The following is a 14,763-nucleotide window of genomic DNA, read 5'->3' on the forward strand; positions in this document are numbered from 1 at the left end:
TTAACCTTGGGCTTATGGACAGAAACACGCAGATACACACACACCCACACATAGGCACGCACGAGATGGGAGGGGCCTGTGGGACAACAATGGCTTTCATTTCAGTGCCTGCCTGACGCTAAAGCTAAAATCCAGGCATTTTAGTACCATTACTTGAAGCATACACATGTGTTTCATTCTAAGACCAGCCCAACCAGTGTGGATGAATGTGTGTTGAGTGATGGGTGAAGGGGGGGCTCTGCATGGAGGAGGAGGGGGATCACCCCAGGAGGGAACCGAGGAGAAGAGCTGTGTGGCAAAGCCCAACATCGCCTCTGCTGTTGGTGGGATCATCATGGGAAATCCCGTTCTCGCCCTGGGGCCCCCACTAACTCTGCTCGACATGCGCGAGGCAGGCAGGCTGAATGAGAGCTAAAGACCTGAACATTGTTTTTAGAGATTTACAGGGTGGCCTTTGGAGTGTTCAGCCTCAATACCTGTTTTAAAGCTGTTTAACGTTTCCGACAAGATCGTTTAATAGCTAGTGTGTGGCTTACTCAGCCCTTGTTGACATAACCCACCTCTGAGAATCCCACTGCCGTTGCCTGGAAATGTCACCATCTTCCCTCTGCTGCCCTGTCTTGAGTCTCTTTGCGGTTCATTAGCACCCTGGAGGGGCCGGGAAAGAATGGAGGGGGGCTGAAACGTGGTGGTGGTGGTGGTCGCTCCCTGGGCTTTCTTCTGTAAGCTTCCCCGAGCAGCCTCTTCCAGCCCTCAGGTTCCTGTGACTAGTGTAGGACGCCCCACTCTGCGGGCACGGAGCAGTTATGTAGCTTTTCTGGTTAATGATGATTGCAAATGAGGCTCCTGAGTCCCATAACTAACAACCCCAAGCCCCGGGCAGTCATTTGGCTAGCTGGGAGCTAGTGATGGAGTTGCAGGAAGGCTGAAGCTGGCGTGGAGGGGAGGGGAGGCGATTACCTCTGCACTCCATTTATCCAGCAGCCCCAAAGCAAATTCTGTGCAACTCCCTTAACCACACGGCCCCTCAGGGTGCAGAAACTATGGCGGAAAGGAGGGAACAGGTTCTGAAAGCATTTCTTGAAATCCACAAAGAGGTCAGAGCTATTTGGATCACTACCGCGGGGTAAGGCAGAGTATTTTTCTAGCAATTAACAATAGGGGAAAAAGAATAAAATAAAATAACTGCCTGTGAAGGAATTTTACCCTTCACAAAGTCATTCTGACCCCAATAGCTCTGTTTCTCACAGGCAAAACAGGTCTGTTTCGACGCTACGTGTCACCTGGAAGGGATTGATCTGGAGGACGGAGACTTGTCCTCCCACAGGGGCTGGGGCTCGGGGAATGACAGGGAGCAAGTCAGAGCTGGGAGGTCACACCTTCTTATTGTATAGTCTAGGAAACTGAGGCCAGAGAGGGGGAGCGATGTATATTTTTTCCCAAGAACTGCTGTAACGAACCCGCACTTCTGGGCGGCTTATAGCAATAGAAGCAAATGCCCTCACAGCTCAGGAGGCCAGTAGTCCAAAATCAAGGTGTCAGCAGGGTGGTGCTCCCTCGAAGGCTCTCCAAGGAGGAATCTGCTCTTTGCCTCATCCAGCTTCTGGGGGCTCCATGTGTTCCTTGGCTTGCAGTCACATCACCCCAATCTCTGCCTCTGTGGTCCCATGGCCTCCTTCTGGTCCCTGGGCATCCTGTCCTTTGTGTGGCTATCCTACAAAGTGACACGGGACTGCATTCAAGGCCTACCTGGTCAATCCAGGATAAGATTCTCCTCTCAAGATCTTTAATTTAAACCTACCTTTGGTCACACCATACTCACTTGTTTGCTCTATAAATAGTCACAGGTTCCAGGCATCAGGATGTGAACATATCAGCTTATAGGCCACCCTTCAACCCACTATGGGACTTTTGCAGAGTCAACCCACTGAATGACAGAAATGGAACCATGAGTTGGGTCTCCTAATGCCAGGCCAACATCCCCTACGCTGTCCCAGGCTGCCTTCAAATCAATCCAAACTAAATATCCCTTGCTTGGGTGCATGCTGTGAGGAGAAAATTGCAGCGACCCCCTTCCTGTGACCCATCAGCCCCGGGCCAGCAGTCTGACCTTGGAGTTGTATCACATACCCTACCATCCCCCCTTCACCAAACCCACATTTCAGTAGCAAATCGAAACCTCTGCATCCTCCTCCCCAGTTCCCTGACCCCCACCCCCCGCCACAAATCTCTTTTCCTTTCTTTTTTGAATTATTTAAAAAATAATATAATTAACAGGAATGTATGCACATTGCATTTTTTTAAATCAAAGAAGAAAGAGACACATAGTCAAAAGCATAGACCTTTAAATCTGGCAGATCAATACAGATAGAAGAAGTGGGTGTAGGGAAAAACGACAACAACAACAAAACATGGTCTTTGGGGCAGCCAGACCTGAATTCAAATCCAGACTGTGCCACTTGTAGATGTGTGTGATTTTGAACAAATGACTTAGGCTCCCAGATGCTCCATTTGCTCATGTTTAAAAGGGAGGAAAATAATATCCCCCTGCGATAGCAGCATAAGGCTGAAATGAGCTCACGTGAGGCGAGCGTCTGCTGGAGAGAGTCTGTAAACAGCAGTGGTTATTGTCAACATGGTCATTATGAGGAAAGCAACTGCTTGGAAGCTGTTGGCAACTCCCCACTGCCCAACCTGGCTGTCTTTCTCTGCCTTCCCTCCCTCTCTGCAAGCCTCCTGCTCGCTGTTTCTTGATATTTGTGAATTGCCCTTGGTCTTAAAGAGAACAATTATTGTTCATGCCTTATATAAAAGTAAGATTTGTCCCTACTGCGTAGCTTCAGATAGAGCCCCTGAAATAGAGCGTGGCTTGGGTTCTGAGCCCATCCGTCCCACAGGAGAGGGGCTGGGTCTCAGGAGGACAGAGGTGCCTGTGTCGGGACGGGATGGAGAGCTGGGTCCCCTGTCATTCACAGAGCCAGGAGCCGTGCAGAACAGTCCCCATCTCCACCCATCCTGAAACTTGCCCCTCATGACTTATGCATGACTTCATTAGTGGCAGCTGAGTAGGCCCGTGGGTAAGTGGCTCTGCGATGGGCACCTGATCTGGAGGGTGGGGACCTGAGCGGAGTGACACCACGGAGAGATTCAGAGGGGTGGGGAGATGGAGGTGGGCAGCAACCGCACGCGCCCAGGGAGATGGGACCTTTTCTCTTTGCACTTCAGTCCATCCTGCCTTGAGAAGCAGCTTGCCTCTGTGCGGGGCAGGGATGAAGTGAGAACGGTCCTCCGTCAAGGTTGCAGCCTCTACAATCGAGGGAGGGCAAGAGACATGCTCTCCCCTTCTGAGCCAAGGAAGAATTCCTGGATCCCACTGTCGTAGGGGAGTTTTTAACAGTACTGAGCTCGCCCGTTGGCCCGGGTCCCCTGCACTCCACCCTGAGTTTCCACCCACGCACGCACACTCACACAGTCAATGGCGAGTCGGAGGGTGCCAACCTCTTTGGACCCTGCGTGGCATCCAAAGAGTGGGGCAAGATGACAGGACGCAAAGGCCAGTGGACGGGGAAACGGGACCCCCAGCATGGCGGAAGAAAGAATAAGACGGAGGTGAACAAGACCCTTCTGCCCTATCCAGTCTGTAACTGGCCACTCCAGTCTCAGGAGAGAGGCAAAGGGAGAAAGCAGCGTAGGGAAAGAAGAGAGTGCTATTCTAGCTGAGGCCTTAAACTCTGACTTTTGGAGTCAGATGGATCTGGGGTCGTGTCCAATGAGGCTGCTTTCCTTGAGCGATCGCTCTGACCTCCTCTAGCCTGCATTTCCTCACTTGTAAAATGACTGCTTTGAGGACAAAGTCATGTGACGGGCATCAGGTGTTGAGTGCAGCCCCTAGCACGTAATAAATACTCCACTTAGAGGGATCACCATTACTATGAAGCTGGTTCCGGTACTGATGTTATCTGGTGTCCAAGGGCTGACCGAGCTTCTTTTGCCCAGCATGTATGCATGACCAAACTTCTCCTACTCCAACTGGACAGAGGGAAGGGGCAGCACTGAGATGACCTGTGTTGAGTGACTAAGATTTCAAAGCACAGTCTGTTCAGGGAAAGAGAGCTAGAGCAACACCCAAGTTCCAGGTCCTGATCTGAAAAACAAGGACCAAAGGAATGAAGTGACTTGCCCAAGGTCACAGCTGATGAGGGGCACAGTCAGCTGCTCTGTGACACCATACTGCTTGGGGGTGAGGACGCTGGTTAAGGACACTGCCGCTCTAATATGACTTGGTGGCAATGCTGGACATCTTCCCAGGGGGTCCTTGTCCCCAGGCACATGCCTGGATGGAAACCAGTCAGGCAGGGGTGGGGCATCAAAAGGTAAATATTCCTTGGGTCTCTCATACTAGCACAATTACACAGCGAGAGCACAGGGATGAGGCGCCAAATGAAGTCACCAAATCCATGAAGCCCTAGCCCAAGACTTTCAAATAGCAGATGGATCAAGTTCTACTATAAAAAAGCTACATTTTCATCTTACCCATGGGCCCCAGATGAAAACACGCTTCACGAAAACAGATCTGAAACCAGCCTAATGTTTTTAGCCTTAGAACAAGGTCCTTGTGGATCATTTAGAATTGTGGTCTAACTGGAAATGTCAGTTTTACTTGCAAGATGCTGTATCTCTTAATAATCCCTCTGTCCTTTAATGTATTTTTAATCAGGAATTTCTGATTAGGAGGGAGCTGTGTGCTACAGGCTGTCTCCAGCCGAGGCAGCGAGAACTCCAGCAAGGAGAGAGTAGCTTGAGGAAGGGGCAAGGCTGGGCTTCCCAGGATGAGACTGGAAAATGTCCTCTAGTGGAGGAGAGAGGCCACTGCGGACCCCATTTGAAGGGAAGATGGGCTTCACTTGGCATCAGGAAGGCCCACATAGAGAGAACCATATAGAGATCAATAACAGATTTTGTAAGACTGGCCAGCAAGTCTAACCACCTGTTGCGCTTGGCAGCCAGACATCAAGGCCCCCGAGATCTAACTCCTACAACCTCACCAAATATGTGCCAGGAAACCTAGAACCTCAGGGATCCTTTCTATAAATCAGGGGTATATTGAGACTTACAGTAAGCTAAGCCAGCCACACATCCCGAAAACTTTAGACAATCATTTTCTGCTATCGCAGGTATGCACACAGTCACAACAATAATGACATTAAGAGCCCCAAAAGGGCCACCATTCACTGAAGGCAGGCTATGTCCAGGACCAGTGTTAAATCCTGTGCGTTTAATTTGCACCAGGAAGTGCTGTGTTATTACTGTTCTCCATTATACAGAACACCGAAGCGGAAAAAGGTAGAAGAGCTTGTTCATGGTGGCGGAGCCTTCTTAAATTAAAACGTTGTACTTTTAAGCCCTTCTTGCTAAGTCACCTATTAGTATCCTCTTTTCACAACGAACAACAGAGCCCGCTTGCTTGGCCAGAGGACTAGTATCAAGTACATTATATATAATTTAAAAACACTGAAGTGGGATCCTGAATTACTCACCCTTGTGTATGTTCATCAAGTCCACACGTAGATGCTTCAGCTCCTGGAGCCTGGACTGGAGGACGGTCCTGGGAGGCATTCTCCAGCCTTCTCTATGCTGCTGGGTGGAACCAAGCCCCTGCAGCCTACAGCAGTGACTTCACTCCCTCCCCTGCTTCCTGGAATTGCCCTCCAAATAAACTACTGCACCCAAGTCCTTATCTTGGGCTCTATTTTGGAGAACCCAAGTTAAAACTAGTTATGTGTGTGTGCGCTTCTATTATTATTATTATCATTATTAGCTAATGTTTACTGAGCACTTATAAACTGCCAGCTGCTGTGCTAAGTGATTTCCCAGAATTGCCTTTTTTAACATCCTCAGAACAATGCCATCAGCCTATCCCCAGTTTGCACAGGAGGAAGCTGAGGCACTGACAAATTAAGTAACTTGTCCAAGCAGTCGAGTTTAGCTGGTGCTTTTAACCTCTGTCTTTTTTTTTTTTTTTTTAAGATTTTATTTATTTATTTGACAGACAGAGAAATCACAAGTAGGCTGAGAGGCAGGCAGAGGGAAAGGGAGAAGCAGGTTCCCTGCTGAGCAGAGAGCCCAATGCATGGCTCCATCAGGGCCTTATCCCAGGACCCTGAGATCATGACCTGAGCTGAAGGCAGCTCACTGAGCCACCCAGTCACCCCAATTTTAACCTCTGTCTTAAGCTGTCTCTCCCTCTTGATGAAACAATTGTTTGTCCTGGAATTTCCACAAAGAGCACAGTCTTCCAAATTCAGGCTCAATAAAAATGATGATTTGCATTAAATACTTCAGGGAAAACTTTGCAACAACTTTATCTACATGCCCAGCTCCAAATTATTCTGCATAAAATAAATTTGTCCTCTATGACCATTTTTTTTTTAAATGGGTGCCCAGCAAAAGAAACCATCAACAACATGAAGGCAGCCTCCTGAAGGGGAGAAAATATTTGCAAATCATATATCTGATGAGGGGTGAATATCTAAAATGTATAAAGAACTCAACTCAATAGCAAAAATAACAAAAAAAAAAATTTAAAGATGGGTGGAGAATCTAAACACAGTTTTCCAAAGAAGACATAGAGATGTCCAATAGATTCACGAATAAGTGTTCAGCATCACTCATTATCAGGGAAATGCAAACCAAAACCACAGTGAGGTATCACCCCACACCTGTTACAGCAGTTATTAATTTAAAACAACAACAACAACAACAAACAAGTAGTAACAAGAGTTGGCGAGGATATGGAGACAAATGAATCTTCGTGCACTATTGGTGGGAATATACATTGGTACGGCCACTATGGAAAAGAGTGTGGAAGTTTCTCAAAAAATTAAAAGTAGATCTGCTACCTGATCTAGCTATTACACTCCTGGGTATTTATCCAAAGGAAATGAAAACACTAACTCAAAAAGTTATATGGACCACTCTGTTCATTGCAGCATTGTTTACGTAGCCAAGATAAGGAAACAACCTAAGTGTCCATCAATGGACAAGCAGATAAAGAACATATGATATCTATCTGTACCTCTATATCTGTCTCTCTGTGTGTACACACACACACACACACACACACACACACATCTATAAATATCTATATCTATAGACACATATCACACAATGAACTACTATTCAGTCATAAAAAAGAAGGAAATCTTATCATTTACAAAAACATGGATGGACCTTCAGGGTATTATGCTAAATGAAATAAATCAGACAGAGGACACAGATATTGTATGATCTGACTTATAAGTAGAATCTAAAAAAACCAAAATGAAACAAAGCAAAACTCACAGATACAAAGAAGAGACTGGTGCTTACCAGAGGGAAGGGGTTTGGGGGTGGTTAGAAAGGGGAAAGGGGTTCAATTGTACGGTGACAGACCGACCTATACTCGTTGTGGCAATCACGCTACAGTGTATTCAAAAATCAAATTACTATGTTGCACACCTGAATATAACATTATATACAGGTTTACCTCAATATAAGTAAAATAGATAAATGGTTACATTTTTTTTTTAAGATTTTTATTTATTTATTTGACAGAGAGAGAGAGATCACAAGTAGGCAGAGGCAGGCAGAGAGAGAGGGGGAAGCAGGCTCCCCACTGAGCAGAGAGCCCGACGTGGGGCTTGATCCCAGGACCCTGAGATCATGACCCGAGCCGAAGGCAGCGGCTTAACCCACTGAGCCACCCAGGTGCCCCTAAATGGTTACATATTTTAACAGGCAGACAGATGTCTGAAACTAGCACTGACCCCCAAATCTGGGGCATGTGATTATCTTGTCCACTTGCTTCTCAATGACAATGGGAGCTGGTTGACCACATCATAAAAGAAAATTGCTCTCTAAACATGGGGATAACAACCAACAGGCCACAAAGGAAATTTTTTTTATACAAAAGCGAAAATGTCCTTTAAGAGAGCCTCTCACTATGTCACACCCATTCTTTAAGAAGATCCGCAGGCCTTTGAAATTTCCTGTCTCATTGGCCACCATATTTATTACTATCTTTTTTTTCCAGAACCAAAGAGAAAGGAAATTTTGATGACCAATTTCTATCTAATATAAACTCAGCCTCCATCTTGATTCCTGGTAAACCTTTCCCCAAATTCCTAGCGAACACTGTGTCTTTCCAAAACTCCTGTGAGACACACTGAGGGAGGGAGGCATCAGTCTGAGAGGTGAGCTTATCAGAAGAAATGGAAAAATGTTTGATGTGCGTGAGCTTTGCTTCCAGGGTGAAAGCTGGAGAAATGCAGAGGAATGTTTATACTGACTTTGGAGAGCAGAAGGAAAACACTGAAACAGACACTGCCAAGCGGAAATCACAAGAGTGAACCCCAGACCCCTCTTCCAGCAGCCTGACATCTGGGGAGAGGCCCGGAGGGCTGCCATGGGGCTCACAGGGGACCTGGATGTGGAAGGAATGACAGGAATTCTAAGGAAAATGCCCCCACCATGAGTGAAGTGCCATGGCACCCCATCCCCTATGACCCTTGCCCATCCCCACGCCCCCCATGGGGATGGGATGGAAGACAGTGGGGCACATAGTGGCACCTTAGGACCCCTTGCCGCCTGCCATGCCTGGCCCGGCCTCCCCATAAACAGGCAGGCTGATGAGCACAATAAGAACCAGCCTCATTGAAGCCAAAGTGATACATCTGTTTATGGTAATTAAATAAATGCCAGTTGGACCCTTCTCAGCGTGCTTACTGAAGCAAGTGCCAGATACATGTGGCTCTCCAAGAATCTGAGAGAAATTAGAGGCGAGAAAGCGAGCTCCCAGGCACTTCCACCCACTTCTTGAAAATACTTGGCTGAGGAGCTTTTCTCAGAACCAAGAGGCTGAGCTTTTCTCTGCAGTCTGGCTCAGTTCCCGCTGGGTCTTGAGCAAGTCATTTAACCTTGGCTTCTCCATCTGTCAGGTGAGAAGGTGACACTTGCTCTGTGCCTCCGTGCAAGGTGACCTTGGTGTGCAGAGATGGGTCTCTATTGTTGACCCTAACTCCAGGCTGCCTCTTTTCTGAAGAGGTTAGAGGCAATTTACACCAAATGGCACAGTGGCAAGGGAAGTCGAATGGTGAATGCAAGTGGGTCCGCTGTAGGAGCCTAACCCATTTATAGTAAGCGACAGCGATTTGGTAGCAAAGGGAAACTCCATGGACATATTTTAAACACCTCTCAATATACCGGAAGGGTCATGGCCTCTGGACTCAGACGTGGTTTCAGATTTAGCTTCAAAGTTCCTGTGTGACCCTTGGCAAGTGCCTTAACCACTCTGAGCTTCATTTTCCTTGTCTATAAGAAGGCATGCAGTGTGAAGCAAAGAGAGGACTAAATGTGGCAAATACATGGAAATGCATCTAGACCAGCGCCAAGCACATAGCAGTGTCCTCATAAACACTGACTTCTTTTTCCTGCCTGCTTTCTTTCCTTCCTTCCTCTCTTCCTTTCCTCCCTTCCTTTCTGCCTTTCTCCTTCCCTGTTTTTTCTTTTCATTTGTCTTTCCTCGCTAAATAAGAAAGTCTCCAGGAAATGCTTCTGCCATAATTTGATTAGTGGGTTAAAAGGGCCTCTCTGGGGATGAGAAAGACTTTGGGATGATGAAAGGAAGAAATCCTTGTCATGCAGGGAAGGGAAAATTTTAAAGATGGGGAGTGACGGAATTAACTTCTCCAAAGTTACCAGGTGAGTCTTAATTGGTAAGATGGATCCCCTCGTACACCTCAGCTCTCTCAAAGGGATCTAAAGGATCCAGATCTAGAGGATTCTAGAAGGAACACCAGGACAATGTGCGTTCCACACGATACTGGGAATACCAGGGATGGACTGGGCTGCTGTTACGGAGGCCAGGGCACAACTCCAGACACACGGGATGAGTCTAGGGGGCACTAGAGGCCTCCATTCCCCCTGCCTGAAGCAGGTGTTAGGACCGCAGATGCCTGCACCATTTCCACTAACCAATTAGAAAATAGAGGTGACAAATGCAATTCTTTCTGACTCTCTGAGGTCACCTGGGCATGTCCAGACAGGCAGGCGGAGATGTCTGCAAAGAGACAGCCAGCAAGAATTCCCAGCAGCTGGCCAGCATCAGAGGCGCGTGGCGGCAGGAAGGAGCCTGTGCAACCTGCTGGGTGAAGCCCTCCCTGCCAATCTCTTTCCCCGGGGATAATCAGACCTGCCTCATCTACCTCACGGATTCCACGCTGGTTTTAACTGCAGTCCTCGGACTCATTCACTCCATGCGGTCATCTGCATATCCAGGTCCCTATCAGACCATGAGCCCCGTGAAGGCGCCATGTCCTCAGCCTGAGCGTAAATGAATGACACATAGTAGGTGCTTAGTAAATGTAGGTCTAATGAATAAACAGGAGGCTCGGGACTGTAAGAACAAGGCTGGGAAGCCAGAGAACAGAGAGGGTTATCGAGATAGAGGCTCTAAAACAGAGCCCTTGTCCAGAAGCCTGCTCTAAGCTATGAACTCAGTATGAAGAGGGTGGTCAGGTTATACAGCTAGAGCTAGACAAACAGCGAGACTTGGTCCCAACCCCCACCAGACCCTTCCTGCCTGAGGATAGGGTTGATTTTCTGAGCTTGGACTGGATCTGCGCTCATGGCCAAGGTCAATGATACAGGAAAACGTAGTGTGGTGCTAAGTGATGGACTCTGGAGCCACACTGTCTGGGTTCAGCAGCCATCGGCCCTGTGACTTTGGACTTGTAACTTGGCTTATCTTACACCTCAGTTTTCCTACCGGTAACATGGGAATGATACTAGATACCTAGATACCTACAAGACTAAGTGAGCTGATGTGGTAAAGAACTTGGCACAGTGTTTGGCACGGAGTGAACGCCGTGTTATCTCCTAGTATTGCCACTGATGGTGGTGTCATCATTACCAGAAGCAAGGGGGGCACATAGCCCATCCCTAGGTCCTGCCGGTGACGCCGCAAATGGAGAAAGGAAGCCGGCGGGTTCTGGCGTCCAACCGCCACGTTACTGCTGCTCCAACTTTAACTGGTTAGGAGTTGACCATCTGAAGATTAGTTCTCTACATGCTGTTGGCAAATGTTTTAGATTCCACTTTTGGAGAGTTGGGGCTAATCACGACCCCAGGGGTACTGCGGGTTGACTTTGAAAAGAACAGGGGTTTGAGGTTTGTCTGTGGATGCATTCAAATGAATCAGGGGGCTTTGTGGTTTAGGGGATGGGGGATTAAGCTTACTGTCCTTATAGGCTCTCTTGCGGGCTCCTGGACCTAAAGGGGACAAAAGAACATTAAAAATCCGTTCAATTGTTAATCGAAAGGAAAGTTCTTCTTTGTTTTAAATATATCCTTATAAAGCACTTACTACATGCTAGGCACACTATTCTAATTATAAATATTAACTCAACCTTCAAAATAACCCTGTGAAATAGAGCTCTCTATAGGTGAGGAATGAGGCACAGAGAGGGTAAGCAATGTGCTCACAGCCACACAGCCATTAAGGGTGAAGCCAGGGTCATGGACTTAGGAGTCTGGTCCCGGAACAGCTCCTGTGTCTCCTGCCAAGCCACTTCTCAGGAAGTCCTAAGTTTGGGGAAATGCACAAAAGGGAAGCTGGCCTTGTCCAGTCCTGGGTGAGGTGAGCGGCCCATTAGTCCTATCTCCCAATCAGAGCAGCCCTGTCTTCCCTGCTGGAAGGAGAAATCCCACAGACTCCTTCAGATTCGCACATTCCTGCTGACTCTGGGTCCCAGCTTCAGAAGGAAGGTTTTGTGCCCCAAGACACTGAGCCCCTATAAGGACAAAGACACTGTCTAGCAAACACAGGCCCCGACCTCCCAGCTAGCCCTACTCTGGGGCCTGAGACCCCCTCCGCTGCTTCTTCCTCTTGGAAGTCTATCTTCTTAGTCCCGGTGGGAGAACAGGTAGGGCTTGGTGCCTGGGGGACTTCCTCCCTCTTCTCCAAGCAAAGGGGAGGAAGCCCAGGGAGTCTGCTGATGTCAGTAAACAGGGCGGTGTGGTTGTGGGCCTTCACAATTGGACAGCCTTTTCTTTCCCCTGATAGAGATAAATGTTGATAACTCAATGATGATGAAAACATTGTAAAGTGCCACGCACAGCATGTTTAGTTACAAAAGCCAGGAATAATTGCTTCAGCCTTGCTGCTAAGAAAACCAGTTGTTGAGTCCAGGATAATTCTAGTAAGAAATTGGCATTCGGGGATTAATTGTTTAGAATGTAATGACTGCTACAACCCAAACTAATGGGAACAGAAGGCAGTTTCCAATGTGAATTTCGGGAATGAAATAGGCTCTGCTAGGCTGGCTGGTGCAGAAAAAAAGAGAATGGAGGGGCTTTTTTTTTTTTTTTGACCTCAGTTCTGATTGGGTGAAAAATAAGAAAGCATTTTGCAAGAACAGCTTCTGAGAAGACTAGCCAAAAGTCTGTGCAAACGCCTCAGGAAAACCTGATTGATTATTAAAAACCTGGCTGAGTTCTTCCTCAGGGCCCAGAGCAGGTGTGGGGACAGCAAGGCAGGGGTGAGTCATGACTGTGCTGCGGAAAGGTGAGCAGGCACTGGTCACGGAGTCAGACACTTCCGCTCTGTCCTTCAGTGGGTCACCTCTCCTCTCTGAATCAGTCCCCCTGCAAATAGTCCTCATCCTGCCAACCTCAGTGGCTTATGGTGAGGCTCCAATGAGAGAGAGCACAATGCTCTGCCATCTTTAAACCACAATGTGGCTGGAGAGAAGTATTTGGATAAATGACCGCCTTCCTCATCCTTTTATGAGAGTACTTAGCCCTGCCTTGTTCTAAAAAGGACTCAGGGCAACTTGCCTACATTTTTCAAATTTCTTGCAGAGCTGTGAGTACCATGTAGAACAACTGTCAAAGCAAGCACTGGTTCGGTACCAGAGAAGACCAGAAAAGACCAAAGTAGACCCAGGATGGTTGGTGGGGTCCACTAGACAAGAGCCCGAGGGCTCCTGAGGGAGTAGAACCCTTGTCAGGTCTTCAGAAGGGGTACAGGTAATAGGTGAGGGGGAAGAGAAGATGGAGTAGTCCCCTCATTCATGTGTCTATTTATTCGGCTCCGACTATGAAGATATATTTATTTGTTGGGGGGCTGTTATGGGAAGCAGCCCTATAATAGAGAGATTAAAAGGACCCTCACAAGACCTACTTAATGGATACTTCATGGGACAGGCCCCAAATTCTTCCCCAGTTTCCCAATTCTTTTTTTTTTTTTTTAAGATTTTATTTATTTATTTGATAGAGATCACAAGTAGGCAGAGAAGCAGGCAGAGAGACAAGGGGGGTGGTCTCCTCCCATCTCCATCCCTGCCTTCTAGCTGATGTTGGTAATAGAGATGCTGAACAGTGTTCCCCTGAAGTATTTCAACTGGAACACACCCTCATCAAAGTCCCACCACAGGTGAGGACTCCCCAGATTGCCTGACAGACTTGAGGTCAGAGAAGGTTCTGAGGGATGATTTAGATGTGACACTCTTAGGATAAAGGCAAAGTCATTGGAAAGTCGTAAGTGCTGGCCAAGGATTCGAGGAACTGGAAAACTCATATGCTCTCAGTGAGAGTATGAAATGGGGCAGCTCCTTTAAAAAACAAGAGGTGCCTGATGAAGGTTCCTCAAAACATTTAACATAGAATTACCCTGTGACCCCACAATTCTACTTTGGAATATATACCACAAAGGATTGGAAATGGGCTTGAACATATATTGGTACACCAACGTTCAGAGCAGCATTCTTTGCGATAGTGGAAAGGTAGAAACCACTCAAGAGTCCATCGGTAGACTAATGGATAAGCAAACTATGGTCTACACTATACCATGGAATATTAAGCAGCTATAAAAAGGAATAAAATTCTTTCACACATCCACAACATGGATGAACCTTGAAAATATGATGCTAAGTGAAATCATAAATATCATTGTTATATTGATAATACTATATGATTCCACTTACACAAAATACCTCAAATAGGCAATTTTATAGAGATAAAAGGTAGATTCAAAGTTACCAGGGGCTGAGGGGAAGGGGCAGTAGGGAATTATTCTTGCCTAATGGTCACAATTTCTGTTTGGGGTGATAAAAAAGTTCTGGAAAGAGACAGTGGTGGTGGTCATACAATGTTATGAGTGTAATTAATGCCATGGAATTGTACAGTTAGAAAGAGTAAAACTGATGAAGAAAGGAAGAAAGGAAGGAAGGAAAGTCAAAGTTCTTGAACAGAACTGGGCACGGCAGGCTCCTTGCTTGCCTGGGTGGCTTCCCTCCAAGCCTCTCTCCCCCTACCCCTCCAGGCACTCGAGGCTGGTTCAGCCTCAGTGCTCACCTTGCTCCCTGCCACCCCTGGGCCTTTGGGATGCTCCTCCACCCACCCAGAGCAAGCCCTTCCAGACCACTCAGGGTGGGCGGTTCCTCGGTTCCATACTCTCAGAGACCCATGCTCTGTCTTCAAAGTACGAGCTCCAGGGATGGAATATTTGAACGACGTCTGGTGCTCCCATGAGACATCAATGCTGTAATCACAGGGACAGTGTCTGTGGAGTCTCTCTACTGTAGTGCTCCCACCCACGTAGGCCCTCATTAAATAAATATATTCTGGATTTAAAAAAACGCATGAACAAATGAGCCACTCTGTCCTTTCCCCCCAACTCTACTCCATCATCTCTATCCTATTATCATTATCCATCGCATTTAACAT

At 47.3% G+C, this 14,763-nt stretch overlaps 1 protein-coding gene and 1 long non-coding RNA gene across 2 annotated transcripts in view; one reads left to right on the forward strand and one right to left on the reverse strand.

The window, feature by feature from the left end:
* LOC132002707 (uncharacterized) overlaps positions 1-5,669 on the reverse strand; it is a 43,796-nt gene extending 38,127 nt beyond the window's left edge. Inside the window, exon 1 of the long non-coding RNA XR_009399973.1 lies at positions 5,538-5,669. This is a non-coding gene — a long non-coding RNA (uncharacterized LOC132002707). The remainder of the gene's footprint in view (positions 1-5,537) is intronic.
* SIAH3 (siah E3 ubiquitin protein ligase family member 3) overlaps positions 1-14,763 on the forward strand; it is a 71,480-nt gene that overhangs the window by 4,826 nt on the left and 51,891 nt on the right. The window lies entirely within an intron of this gene.

The sequence above is a fragment of the Mustela nigripes genome, chromosome 15 (assembly GCF_022355385.1).
Source record: "Mustela nigripes isolate SB6536 chromosome 15, MUSNIG.SB6536, whole genome shotgun sequence".
NCBI lineage: Eukaryota > Metazoa > Chordata > Mammalia > Carnivora > Mustelidae > Mustela > Mustela nigripes.